This window comes from Trichosurus vulpecula, chromosome 6, assembly GCF_011100635.1.
Source record: "Trichosurus vulpecula isolate mTriVul1 chromosome 6, mTriVul1.pri, whole genome shotgun sequence".
In the NCBI taxonomy this organism is placed as follows: Eukaryota; Metazoa; Chordata; class Mammalia; order Diprotodontia; family Phalangeridae; genus Trichosurus; species Trichosurus vulpecula.
In genome coordinates, this window is record NC_050578.1 from 239,030,246 (window position 1) to 239,043,776 (window position 13,531).

At 42.2% G+C, this 13,531-nt stretch overlaps 1 protein-coding gene across 1 annotated transcript in view; it reads right to left on the reverse strand.

Moving 5' to 3' along the window:
- The window catches only part of BDNF (brain derived neurotrophic factor), a 48,873-nt gene that overhangs the window by 1,321 nt on the left and 34,021 nt on the right, over nt 1-13,531 (reverse strand). The gene's annotated exons all lie outside the window — the stretch shown is intronic.

A 13,531-nucleotide genomic window follows, 5' to 3' on the forward strand; every position in this document is an offset into this window, starting at 1 on the left:
GGCTGGCCCAAGATTCAATGATGCTCTGCAGGGTTGGGGTTTATTTATGCGTTGGTGATAAACTCCAGCTGCTCACAGACACAAATTAATGTCAGTGGCCCATTATATTTAGTTGAATATAAAACAGAAACATGCAGTGTTTTCCCCAGGATTAGATCTTTGGCTGAAGGATAAACCCGAGATTAGAAGGCTGCTAAGTAAGTAAAAAATTGGGTAAATAACGCTTCCCCCTTTCCCACCCTCTTATCCAGGGAGTATCACTTTGTAGGTTCAGTATTTAATGATCCCTCCTGGTGTTCCCACTATAGTAATGATATTAGAAAAGTTACTAAGCAACAACTGCAAGTATACTAGCAATGTTTTACTGCCTCTTGCTTTAAAGTCAGTGATATGCTGCTATCCTGGGGACATGAGATGGAAATAGCAGTGAGCCTCAGGGTCTGAGGACTCTTCTGGAGACGATTCAGGCTGGCACAACAGGGAATAGAGAGCTATGAGTTGGCTTCCCTGTTCCCAAACTTCCTTTCCCATATGCCAGTTACCTTGAATCACAATCATTTAGCACTGGAAAACAAAACACAACAAAACTTTTAAAGACCACCTACTCCATCCCTTTCATTTTAAGTGGTGAGAAAACTAGGATCCAAAGGTAAGTGACACACCCAGGGTTACACAGCAGAACTGGGGCTAGAACCCATGTCACCCGACTCCTCATCTGAGGCTCTTCAGTGGTAATAGTAATTGATATTTCTATGGTGATCTCCATGCACAATCTCATTTGAGCCTCCCATCAATCCCATTAGGTAACCATTTTACAGACAGGGAAACTGAGGCTTGGACAGCATAAGAGGTCAGTCTAGGGTTTCACCACCAATAGGTGTCAGAAGAAGGATTTGAAACTAGGGTCTTCCTGACTCTTAAGTCCACTGGGAATTAAGGTCCAAATTTAGAGATTGATTTGTGGATGGGTGGATGGATGGATGGATGGATGGATGGATGGATGGATAGATGAACAGACATTTTCTTTGCTGGTATTCTTTTCATCTTTAAGTCCCACCACATGCTGTTTCTCACAGGGTTACCTTGGTTGTGATTATGAATGTTGTGATGCTTCCCACCCTTGGATTCTGATGAAACATCCCTTACACAAACTGACATCACAATAGCAGTGTGTCTGTGTCAGACGAGCCTGGAAGGACCAGGATTCAGTAGAAACATGGTCATTTCAGATGGATGTGATGGTCACTGATTCACATAATCTGTCAGTTAGGAGGGATGTTGCTTAGTCCAATACCTGGGATATAGGAATCTTTTCTGTTAAACAATGAGTGACCCAGACTCTGCTTGGTATCCTCTAGGGACCTGCTTACCCATGGGAACTTGGGCCAGAAGGGGGCTTTCCTGTCTCTTGCTTTAAAGTTACAGCCTGTCTGGGTCTGTTTTCTTATCTGTATGTGAGGGGTTAGATCGGAGGACTCCTTCCAGCTCTATGATCCTATTCCATAGGCTTAGTGCCTTCTGAGGCACTCATTCCCCTTGTGGTTAGCTAAAATGAGTAAGTTTTTCCTTAGACTAAGCTGAAATCTGCCTCTCTGAAACTGCTAATCATTGCTCCTACTGAGTCAAGAAGAATAAGTAAAATTTGCTCCTTTTCAATATGAAAGCCTTTCTAATATTTGAACAAATGTCATTCTACATTGGAAATTCAAGAATCTGAGTTCAAATCCCATCTCTCCTACTCACTGGCTGTGCTGTACGCTATGACCCTGGGCCCTTAATTTTCCCGGGTCTTAGTTCTCTCACCTGTAAAATGAGGGGTGAGGAAGGAAACAAGCATTTTATGAAGCACCTACTAAGTGCTTGAACCTCATACCAATCCTCGTTGGTCTTGTTCCGTCACGTCTGATTCTGTGACCCCATTTGGGGATTTCTTGGCAAAGACTTCTAGAGTGGTTTGCCACTTCCTTCTCCAAGCCCGTTTTACAGATGAAGAAAATGAAGCAATTGGAGTTAAGTGACATGCCTAAGGTCACATAGCTGGTAAGAGTCTGAGGTCACATTTGAACTCAGGTCCTCTTGACTGTAGGCCTGGCACTCTATCTACTGCATCACCTTGCTGCCCCCATCAACACTGCTAGACTGGTGCTATGATTGTCCTCCCCATTTTATAGTTGAGGAACCTAAGGCTAAGTGCTGCTTAGCCAGCATCATACAGCTAACAAGTGTCTGGAGCCAGATTTGAACTCAGGTCTTCCTGACTATAGGCCCAGTGCTCTGTCCACTGTACCAGCTCTTAAGACTAGTTGACTCCTGAGATCTCTACCAACTTTTAGATGTCTCCTAGAGCTGTGATTCTGAGATAATTTTCTTCGAGCCTGAATCTCCCAGGACCTTCTACCACTTCTCATGTGGTACGCCCTCCAGAAGCCTCACCATCCTGCTCATACTTGTTTGGAGTTGGTCTAGCTTGTCAAGGTGTCTCCTACAATGTAGGACCCAAAACTTGACCCAGTGTTTCACAAAGAACTAGCACTAAGAGCAACTTTATTGCTCTCTGGACACCAGATGAATGTTAATATAGCTAGTTACATTAGCTCCATGGTCAGCCTTAACACACTGTTGATGAGCATTAAATGAGATACCCACAAAAAATGGTCATTTTCACATATACTACTTAGCCATGGCTCCCTCATCATCAGCCACTTCCTAATATTTTGCACCAATAAAGGCAAAAAAAAAGCCAGGAACACCTTAGCAATGGGGTTTTGGGGTTTGTAGTTGATTTAATTAGGAAATCACAGGATCATAGATTCAGAGCTGGACAGGAACTCCAAGGTCATCTAGTTCATCCCCAACTGCCATTTTACAGATGGAGGGGACCTTGGGATCTTTTTTAGGCCTTATCCTTAATTTTACAGATGAGGAAATTGAAGCCCAAAGGGTTGGAATGACCTGTCCAAGATCTCCCGTAGATGGTGAAAGGGGGAGGATTAAACCTGTTTTCTCCGACTCCAAAGGCAGTACCACCCTGTGTGGATTTCTAAATTTCAATCACGGCTTCTAAAAAGCAGCAACATTTTGCTCATTTCTACACAGCCAGCTAAGGTTTATTTATATGCCTTTGAAGTTTTGGGGGAAGTCCCTTAGCAGCACACAACATTGCTTGTCCTTTCCCAGCTTGCCAGAGGGCTGCTCTAAGTTTGGATCTATGTCCTACAATCGTACTCTGGGAAGCCAATTAGAGAAAAAGAGGGAGTGAAGAGAAAATAATTCTGCAAGACAGATAGCAGATTAGCATCTTGCAGGGAGGGACATCAGACTTGCTGACCTGTAATGCTGCATCCATTAGTCATATTTAGAAGAGGCTTCCCTGGGTCCTGCCCTCTGACAATATCATTCCTGCTTTTCCCATGCACTGATAGACGACTTGAATGAAGTTGCATCCCAAGGGTTCACAGTAGCATAGGTCTGGAACTAAATGGGATCTGTAGACCACCTGGGTCACACTTCTCATTTTGCAGGTGAGAAAGCTAAGGTTCCCAAAAACGAGGAGTGATTTGCCTAAGAATTACATTGATTTATCAGAGGTAGTATTTGAACCCAGGTCTGCCTGTTCCAGAGCCAGAAGAATCCTTTCCACTATTACCACCCTGTCTCCTCAGCATCTCATAAACTGATAGGAAATAGGATATAATCTGAGGATAATTCATAGGACGTTAGCATTGGAGAAGACCTTGGACATCACTCTAACCTCTTCATTGAACAGAAAGGGACCTGAGGTCTGATTTATTTCAATTCATAGAGCAAATGGCAGAGAGGAGACTAGAACCCAGGTTTCCTGACTCTTAGTCACCTCTCACCCCAGTTATAATAATAGCCTACTCACTGGTCTCCCCACTCCCACTCCCTTCACTCTCCAATCCATCCTTCACACAGCAGCCAAATTGATATCCCTAAAGCACCCTTACTCCCAGCTCAAGAAACTCCAGTGACTCTCACTCACCTTTAGGGTCAAACTCAAACTACTCAGTTGTGCATTTAATTCCCTGTACCAGGAGCTGGCAAAGAATGGCCTGCCACCTATTTTTTATGGCCCATGAGCTAAAACCACTCTAAGCTCGTGGGCCATATGAAAATAGGTGGTGGGCTAAATTTGGCCCATTAACTGTGGTTTGCTGACCCCAGGCTCATAGTAAGGTCTTGCATACTTGCTGATTGTCTAATGTAATGGTGGGTAATGGTGGGGCTTCAACCTAGGTGTTTCTGACTCTAAAGCTCAAATAAAATCTTTACAGGCTTATCAAACAAGACTCTTTCACGGATTCTGTTCCAGCCAAATCAGGCCTTTTTGGTTTTCTCTATATGCACCATTCCGCCTCCTGTCTCCATAGGCCTTTGCACAAACTGTCCTCTGTGCCAGGGATGCACCCCCTTCCCACCTTTGCCTTGAAGAATCCCCAAATTCTTCCAAGGCTCAGTTGGAGTGTCACCTCCTACAGAAAGCTTATCCTTCCCCTGGCAATTGCTTTCTTTTGAGTTTACATTTGATTTTCTGTATCTAAACTGTTTCCCTTCCTTGCCCCTATCGCCTAATTTCATTTTTTATCTTTGGCTCCCTTGTGCCTGGCACATAGTCTGTAATTAAAGAATGCCTGCCCAATTGAACTGAATTGAATTAATCCAGTTCAGATCTGCCATCCCATCCCTGAAATCTCATGGGCTAACATGGTGTACCACCTCTAGTCAATAGAAGTGGGGGAATTGGGTTAAGGGTTGCTTTCTCACTTTCATAAGTGATGACATTTTGTCTTCCACCATTGTGAAAACATCTTTATCATTCCTGAGCATGAACCAATCTTCCCGTACATGTTGGTCTAACCTTGCACTGAGAGAACATGCTTGCACAGATTCCCTTGGGTTTCACAATGGCCCGGTATTGCCATGTCCCTGGGAGGGGTAAACAGGTTTGGATGAAACAAGTAATCCCATATTCTGAGGGTCAGCCTTTGGGAAGGTTCTGCCACAGCTTGGGAAGAACAGATTTATTTTTCTTTTGGTCAAGGAGGATGGAGTTATGTGCATTGATTTTCTCAATTTTCTTGGCCTCAGGGCTAATTCACATTCAGATCAGTGATGGGTATAAGAAGGTGAAGCTCTGGATTGTCCTCCCAGTTAGCTCCCATTGGAGAACCTCACATCAATTGGGAATCCTCCTTTTGTTTACCTTCCATTTATTCTATCTTCCAACTTAGTTCTCTCTTTCTTTTATACCTCCCTCAAGGAATCAGTAAACACCCGCTTAGGGATTTCTCCATCAGCTGCAACGTTTTAATCCGACCTGACAGATATCTATCAAGTACCTTTTTATTTTCTTGACAATAATTTTGGATGGAGTCAGCCTTCCAGTTGAAACCCACTGCCAGTCAACAAGTATTACTAAATGCTTACTATATGCCAAGCATTAAGCTAAGTGCCAGGGATATAAAGAAAGACGAAAACCCCGCAATCTGTACCCTCAAGAAGTGTAATGGGAGAGACCACATGTTAATAATTAGGTGCACACAAAATATATTCAGAGTAGATGGAGGTAATCTAAAAGGGGAAGCCATTAGCAGTTGGGGGATTGAGAAAGGCCTTCTGGAGAAGGTGGGATTTGAGCTGATTCTTGAAGGAAGCCAGGAAGCCTAAGAGGTAGAGGTGAGGGAGCAGAACGTTTTGTATTTGGGGAACAAGCAGTGCAAAGTCAAGGAGGTGGCAAATGAAGTGTCTAATGCAAAGAACTGAATGTAGGTCAGTGCAGAGTGTAGGGAAGGGTTTAAGATATAAAAGGACTAGAAAGTTAAGAAGGGGCCAGCTTATGAAAACTTTACATACCAAACAAAGGACTTTGGATTTTTGATATTTGATGTTGGAGGTGATCAGAAGACACTTGAGCTTACTGAGTGGGAAGGGGTGTGTGTGTGTGTGTGTGTGTGACAGTGTCCCAGGCAACTGTTTTAAAACTATAAGTTTCAAAACAGTTGTTGATTTGCATTGCTAGAAGGAGTTTCTTCACTGAGAGCTCCCCTCACTGATGGCATCACAGGTCTGTACCAAAATACAGAGACTCCTGAGCACAACAGCTCTCAACCTTAGTCTGTTAACTTTATATTTTGACAGATCTGAGGCTGTTCTATGTGGGTGCACCTTCCACACCTTCCTATCCAGTGTGATTCTTGCCCATGTCCTTCCATACATATTTCCCCGACACATTGAAAGCCTTCCTCTTAGTCTTTTAATATCCTGGGTCATACCAACATAGCAACTGGATTATCCATTTAGGGTCTTCTAGCTCTTAATAGGTGATTGGCCTGCATCCTTTTTTGAGTTGTACGTATCTTTAACATGACTTCTCACACACGTCATTGCAGGTAACATGCCACAGCCTGCTTCTGCCGACCACAAGTCTTTCTTTGTCTGTCATTTTAATTCTTCCATGATCTAGCTGCTTCATAATTCATAACTGAAGAGTATAACAAGGCAGCAAACATTATTAAAGAAATGATAGGGGATGGTTTGGGATCCCCAAAATCAGCATCTGCTTCCCAAGGGGGATACACCCTAATCTCTTCTTCCTGCTCAAATCTGCCCGCAGTCTACTGTCCATCTATAGTACCTATGCAAGATGTCCATTCTGATTAAAAAAATACTGGATAAGTGACCCATTCACTGATGTCATAGTCTAGGCCAGGTCGGCCAATTGGGCCCATGTCTTATTTTTGTTTTTGAGCTAAGAATGGTTTAGCTCCTGGGTCATCCAAAAGCAGGCACTGGGCCCAATCTGACCCATTGGCCATACTTTGACTTTCTCACATGGATAGTTAGACTAATCTTTTGTACATTTCTATAAATTTCACAGAGGAGTCTTTAGAGTGTTCTGGGATAGGGACCAGACCTGTGATTTCACTGGTTTGGGGCACTCCATCTTCCAATGTAGGCCAGTAGTTTCTTTGTATCTTGTAGTTCTTGCTTAGAACACTGAGAAATTAAGTGACTTTTTGGGATCAACTGGTATGTGTCAGAAGCAGGATTTGAATACAGGTTTTCCTGGTTCTGAAGATGACTATTTGCCCACTAAACCACACTAGCTCTCATTTTTCTGGGGCTGGATTCAAACACTGTGAACAGATGCATTTGTAGAATTTTGCCACCAACTGAAAAGCCCTTCCTTTTGTTTGGATTCTATTTTTTTTATCTTCTATGACACTGGTAAACATGTTAGCTTTCTTTCTGTTTTACACATTTCTTAATGATAATACTCAAAGAATCAATAAATAAAATTATTTTCATAGTTACATTTAACATATCTTACATAATTTTAGTGTATATGTTGAAGATACTTTGAGGAAGAACCTTTAAGGCTCCATTTCATTATGCCAAGTCAAATGATTTTCAAACATAAATAACAAACACAGGGGTATCTTTCTCTTCACCTCTTAGTTGGACTACATGGTTATAAAGAAGCAATCTGTTGTAGAAAGTTGTCTCTGAAATCCTGACTCCTCAAGTTCTCATCAAGTATACCATCAAAGTGTACATAGACTTTTTTAGAGTCCAAGTATAGAGATAAGAAAGCAGGCATATGGGCTGGTAGATGTTGATGCCTTGAAGCATACACTAGTCATTTCTTTTTGATAAAAGCAGTCTGCAATCTTTTCCGTTTTGGAGAATCTTCTCTTCAAAATAGGTTAAACATTAGATTCCTTAGTATCTTTAAAATTATGTTGCTTCTAGCAAGGATTTCCTCCTTTGGCAATTGGCTTCAAATCCAATTAGTCTTTTGCATGTTGCAAGGGTAGGGAACCTGTGGACTTGAGGCCACATGTGGCCCTCTAGGTCCTCAAGTGGAGCCCTTTGACTGAATCCAAACTTCACAGAACATATTCTTTTATTAAGGATTTTTTTAAGGACCCACTAATAGTGGGTCAAACTCTAGCTCTGGTGTCAAAAGACCGCAGTCCTGTTCCTTATTATGTATGTTACCTTATACAAGTCAACTAACCTCTTGGATCTCCGTGTCATCATCATCTATAAAAGAAGGAGCCTGTATCAGATGATCTCTGAAATCCCTGACATCTCTAAATACCATGACCCTATGGTTCCTGACATCTTCTTCTTAAGTACTAGGGCTATTTCCTCACATAATGAATCAGGTTCTGAGGTTCACCATTAAGGTTTTAAGTGATCTGGAAATCTAGATTAAAGATGGCATCCAAATGTAATTTGTATTTTGTGTCCCTTTCTTCCCACCTCCCCCACCCCAAATGTGGATATTCTATAAGACTTTCTGCTTTTCTCTTTTTGAATGCTCTCCACTAGAGACCTCATCCATTTTCATAGTTTCAGCAAGGCAATCACTTCTGTGTTGATAATTCCCAGTTTTACATCTCTAATCCTGGCCTGCCTCCCTCCCAAGCCCCAGTTCTGAATCTCTAATTGTCTACTAAACATTTCTAACTGGAGATTTCAGTCACCTTAGACTCCACATGTCTAAAATTAAGCTCATCATATTTCCCCCAAACTGTTCCTCCTCTCAGCTCTTCTATCTCTGCTAATGGAACCACCCAGTAACTCCCAGTAACTAGCTGAGAACCTCTGACTCATTTCTCTCCTGTATCTGAGTCATTTCCTCTCCTCTCTCCATCCTTCCACTACTGACCTTGTTCAGGCTCTCCTTTACCTCATGTCATGAACACAGTAGGCATCTAAAATGCTTCTTGATCGACTGATGTTTGGTTCTTTCAAACCATTTACTAAGCACTTAATATGGTACAAAGCACTGTGCTAAAAGTTGGGATAAAAAGTCCTTTGAACCTCTTAAACAAGTATTGGCTTTTTAAAAAATCTTAGTTTAGAAAAGGACCAAAAAAAACCCTTCAGACACACAGCACTCCTAGGCCTTCACAAATTCACCTTCTGTATAGAAGCTGTCTTCATGACACAATACAGTACGGCTCATAGGAACCCAATGGGAGTCTCAGAAAGTCATTGAGAATAGCGCTTACAGCCAAATGTGAAATTTCAAATCCTCTGACTTCCTTTTCCTTCCTTCCCTACTCTCTTCAATTAGTAAGCAGCCAATTCCCAAGAAAGTATGACCAATTAACTAACAGCCTCCATGACGACAACTCTCATATTCCCAAGTCCTACTGCAGGCTTCCTTGGCCTTCTGGATGACCTATTTCGTTGCATCAGAAGAGATGTAATAGACAAAGGAGAAAAGCAGTATTGCTAAATATATGATGAGTTAATGGTATTTATCTATATCCATATATTTATAATGCTTTTATGTACATATAACTATCATTAGATACATGTAAGTTCATAGTTGACTATTGAACTCCTTTAAAGAAGAAGGTGGTACAGTGGATAGAGCCTCAGCCTAGAGTCAGGAAGACTCATCTTCGTTAGTTCAAATTTGGCCTCAGACACTTATTAGCTGTGTGACCCTGGGCAAATCACTTAACCCTGTTTGCCTCAGTTTCCTCATCGGCAAGATAAGCTGGAGAAGGAAATGGCAAACTACACCAGTATCTTTGCCAAGAAAACCTCAGTGGTACCTCTTCCATGAAGCCTTCCTTACCCCCTTAGCTGGTAACGAATGATCTTCCCTTACCCATTAGGTAACACTTTATTCTGCCAATCCTGAACGTACTTTTCTTGTAATGTTATATATTATATAGTTTTATGTTTATGTCCTACCTTCCTACTGGACTGTGAGTTCACTCAGTCAGGGATTATTGGCTTAATTTTAACTCATTATCCCACTGATTCAATAACATTTATTAAGCACCTACTATGTGTAAGTTTTATACTGTGTCAGGTGCTGGGGATGCAAAGACGGAGAACAAAATTGTTCCTGCCCTCCAGGAGCTGTGGTTTTACTAAACGACCTTACTAAATGATTTAACTGCCTCATGCCTCAATTTCTTCATCTTATTCAACTGGTCATTCAACTGATGAGAGGCAGTCAGGATGGAAAGCTGCCCTGAGGCCAGGAGGACCTGGGTTCAAGTTCCCCCATGATATATCCTGGCTGTGTGACCCTGACTAAATCACTTAATCTTTCAACGCCTTAGGCAACTCTCTAAGACTCTTCAGGTGCAGAGAAGGTGCCAACTTGCATTAGCAGAGGAGGTTCCCTCATCTGGGAGGTCCCTATGTCAATGAAATGGCAGATACAATCCAGATCCTCACTCAACAAATATTTAATTGAATCACAGAATCTCAGGGAGTTGGACATGAGCTGAGAAGTCATCTAATTTAACATGATATTAGTTTCTCTTTCATTCTGCTCTACAAATAAAGAGACAACATAACCATGTTCTTATATTTTATGGAGTTTCCATCCTTGGCCTATCCCACACTAAAAAAGAAAAAAAAAAAGGTATTACATAGAACTAAAATGAAAATCCAGTGAAAGCTCTAAGACAAACTTATAGGAGACATCTGCACACCTCAGGGGATTCATGGAAAACCTCCACTTGCTAAGCAATCAGACATATGTAGGTGTCCACGCTATGGTGCCTCAGCAAATGCTCCGGTCCATTCATGCATCACAGAATGAGTTCCCACCACTGTCTGCCCCCTGATTCTCCCAATCGCCCTATGAGATTGCCAGGGCAGGGATTTTTTTCTTCAAGATGAGGCAGTTTGCCCAAGATTACACAGCTAGGAAGTGGCCAGATCTCCTGTCTCCCAAATGAATATACTGTCTCCATGAGACATGAGCTCATATGCAAAGGGACAATATGACGTTAAGGGGCAGTTTGGGGTAGTGGATAGGGTGCTGGACTTGGGTTGGAGAAGACTTCTCTTTGACACTTAGGAATGGTGGGATTGAGCAAATGACTTAACTGTTCCATGCCTCAATTTCTTCACCTCTAAAATGGGGGCGATAACTCTAGTTCTGCCTTTATAGGGTTGTCATGAAGTTCCGATTAAGTAATGCATGTCAAGTGTTTGCAAACATTAAAGCACTAAATATAGTTGCTATTATCATCATCATCATCATCATTAACTAGTCATAGGACCTGGGTTTAAATCCCGGTTCTGCCATTTACTCCTGTGTGACCTCAGGCCAGTCCCTTACCTCTCTGGGCCAGTTTTCTCACCTATAAAGTGAAGGGTTTGGAATAGAGAAACACTCTGGTCCTTGCTATAATGAAAAGAACATCAATGTTTACTGTGGTGTGGGCCAAGGATGGAAACCTCTGTAGAGCTAGTTGGGCAGGTACGATCTGAATCCAAGTGTTCTTGCCTCCTAGGCCACATCTCTAACCACTGCTCTCAGGAATAAATGACTATAAAAACAGACAAGGGATTTAAAGAGCCCCCAAGTGAACCTATTTCTCAAATGAAGCACGTTGTGTAAAAGTACCATTTAGTATACAAAATTTAGAGACTTTTACTCAAAATAGGTAGATAGATAGGTAGGTAGGTAGATGGACAGATAGATAGATATACACAAATAGATTTGCTATTTAAGAAGCCAGGTCCCCAGTTAGTGAGAATAATGAATCCCTGAAATGGTAAGATTATTCGACTCTATACTGTATATTTCCATCAAGCTGGAACCAATTACTAGATTTTTACATAATTACAATTTGGAATAGTGAAAATTTGAATACATACAACCACTTCATGGGTATTTATTATTTAATTGGGACCTAGCTGTAGCATCATTATGCTCCCGTATTATTCTGCAAATAGGCTACATGATTCAGAGACAAAGTTCCATGGCCAAAACCAAGGGTTAGAATAAAGCAGTAATCTATATAATTCAGACCAAAGGAAGGGAAAGCCTGGTTTGTTTCCATCCATCAGGTAACCTACAGGTTATGTAGACCAAAGAAGGTGAAACCAAAAGACCCAGATGCCCATGTAAGAGGGCATACAAGCAAAAGGCTCATGGAACCTCTAACTCATAACAGGAGGGTCCATCTAAATTCAATATCATGAACCGTGAAGGACCTAACCGTTAGTGGCACACAATTCAGCTATGCAAAAGGAGCCCTTGCTTGATTTACTCTCACAATTGCTCACTTTTCTATAGAGTTTTCCAAAGCCTCACAGTCTTGTGAGGACGGGAAGGCAAGAGACTATCATCCTCACCGTTATAGATAAGGAATCTGAGGCACGAAGGTGGGACTTACCCAGGGTCACACAACTAATGAATGGCAGACACAGGATTTGAACCCAGGTCTTTGGAATACAAGACCAGGACTACTTACTCTACACCAGCATGCCCATCTTTACTCTCAAAGGTACTTTTAGGAGCTTATGGAGAATTTTAGTTTCTTCCCTGAGCCCTAATGCAACAGCTGGGGCAGCTAGGTAGTAAAAGGATAGAGCGCTGGGTCTGGAGTCAGAAGACCCATCTTCCAGAATTCAAATCTGGCCTCAGACATTATGGCTGTGTGACCCTGGGCAAGTCATTTAACCGTGTTTGCCTCAGTTTTCCTCATCTGTAAAATAAACTGGAAAAGGAAGTGGCAACCACTTTTGTATCTCTGCCAAGGAAACCCCAAAAATGGGGTTATAAAGAGGTCAGGTAGGGCTGGAAACAAATGACTAAAATAACCAAAAATGTCCAGGTGGGTTCAAACAAAAACTATTTTGCCTGCCATTTGAGGCCTGACTCTAACCTCCTTTTCTAGTCTTATTTCCCACTCCTCTTGCCCCTTCATGGCTGCTTCTCTAAACAAACCGGACCACCACTAGCCAAACTCCAGGATCTTCCTACACTGCCCTGGCTCCTGGCATTTGTGAAGGTCATTCCCATGCCTGGTATTGATTCGTTCCTCATCTTAACCTGATGAAATCTTCTTCCTTTGAGGCCCAGCTTAGAGCTACCTCCTTCACAAAGTCTTCCCCGACCCCCCTCAGTCTCATCCTCTAATCCCACCCAACCCTGCTCCAGACCATGGCAGAATGACATCCATTCTCTAGAGCTGGGGTCTGGTGACCAATCCCCCATTTCTGAAGCTTTTGCCTGTGTGACCCTGGGCAAATCACTTGACTTACCTGGGTTTCGGTTTCCTGATATGTAAAATAAGGGGGAGTTGGGCTGGATGCCTTTTGGGGTCCCTTCCAGAGATCTAAGCTCCTATGGCCTAGTTTACAATTTGAGATATATGCCATTTGCTGGTTGTTTGACCTCAGCCAAGCAACAACTTCTCTGGGTATTAGCTTATTCATCTGCAAAGAAAAGGGGGAGGGGAGGGTTTGAACTAGGTGACATCTTTGGTCCTTTTGACCGCTAAATTTATGATATGCTCCTCCCATTGTCCTAAAGCCCTTCATCTGGAATTCTCCTTTGCCCCTATCACATTTTACATTGTGTCTTGCTTACTTGTGTACATGCCATAGTCAATTTATTCAACCATGAGCCCCCTGTGGGCAGCCCCAGCACTGAGCATTAATAAGCATTGGTTCAATGATACACTTAACCATGGGCAAACCACCTAACCTTTTTCAGTCTCAGTTTTCT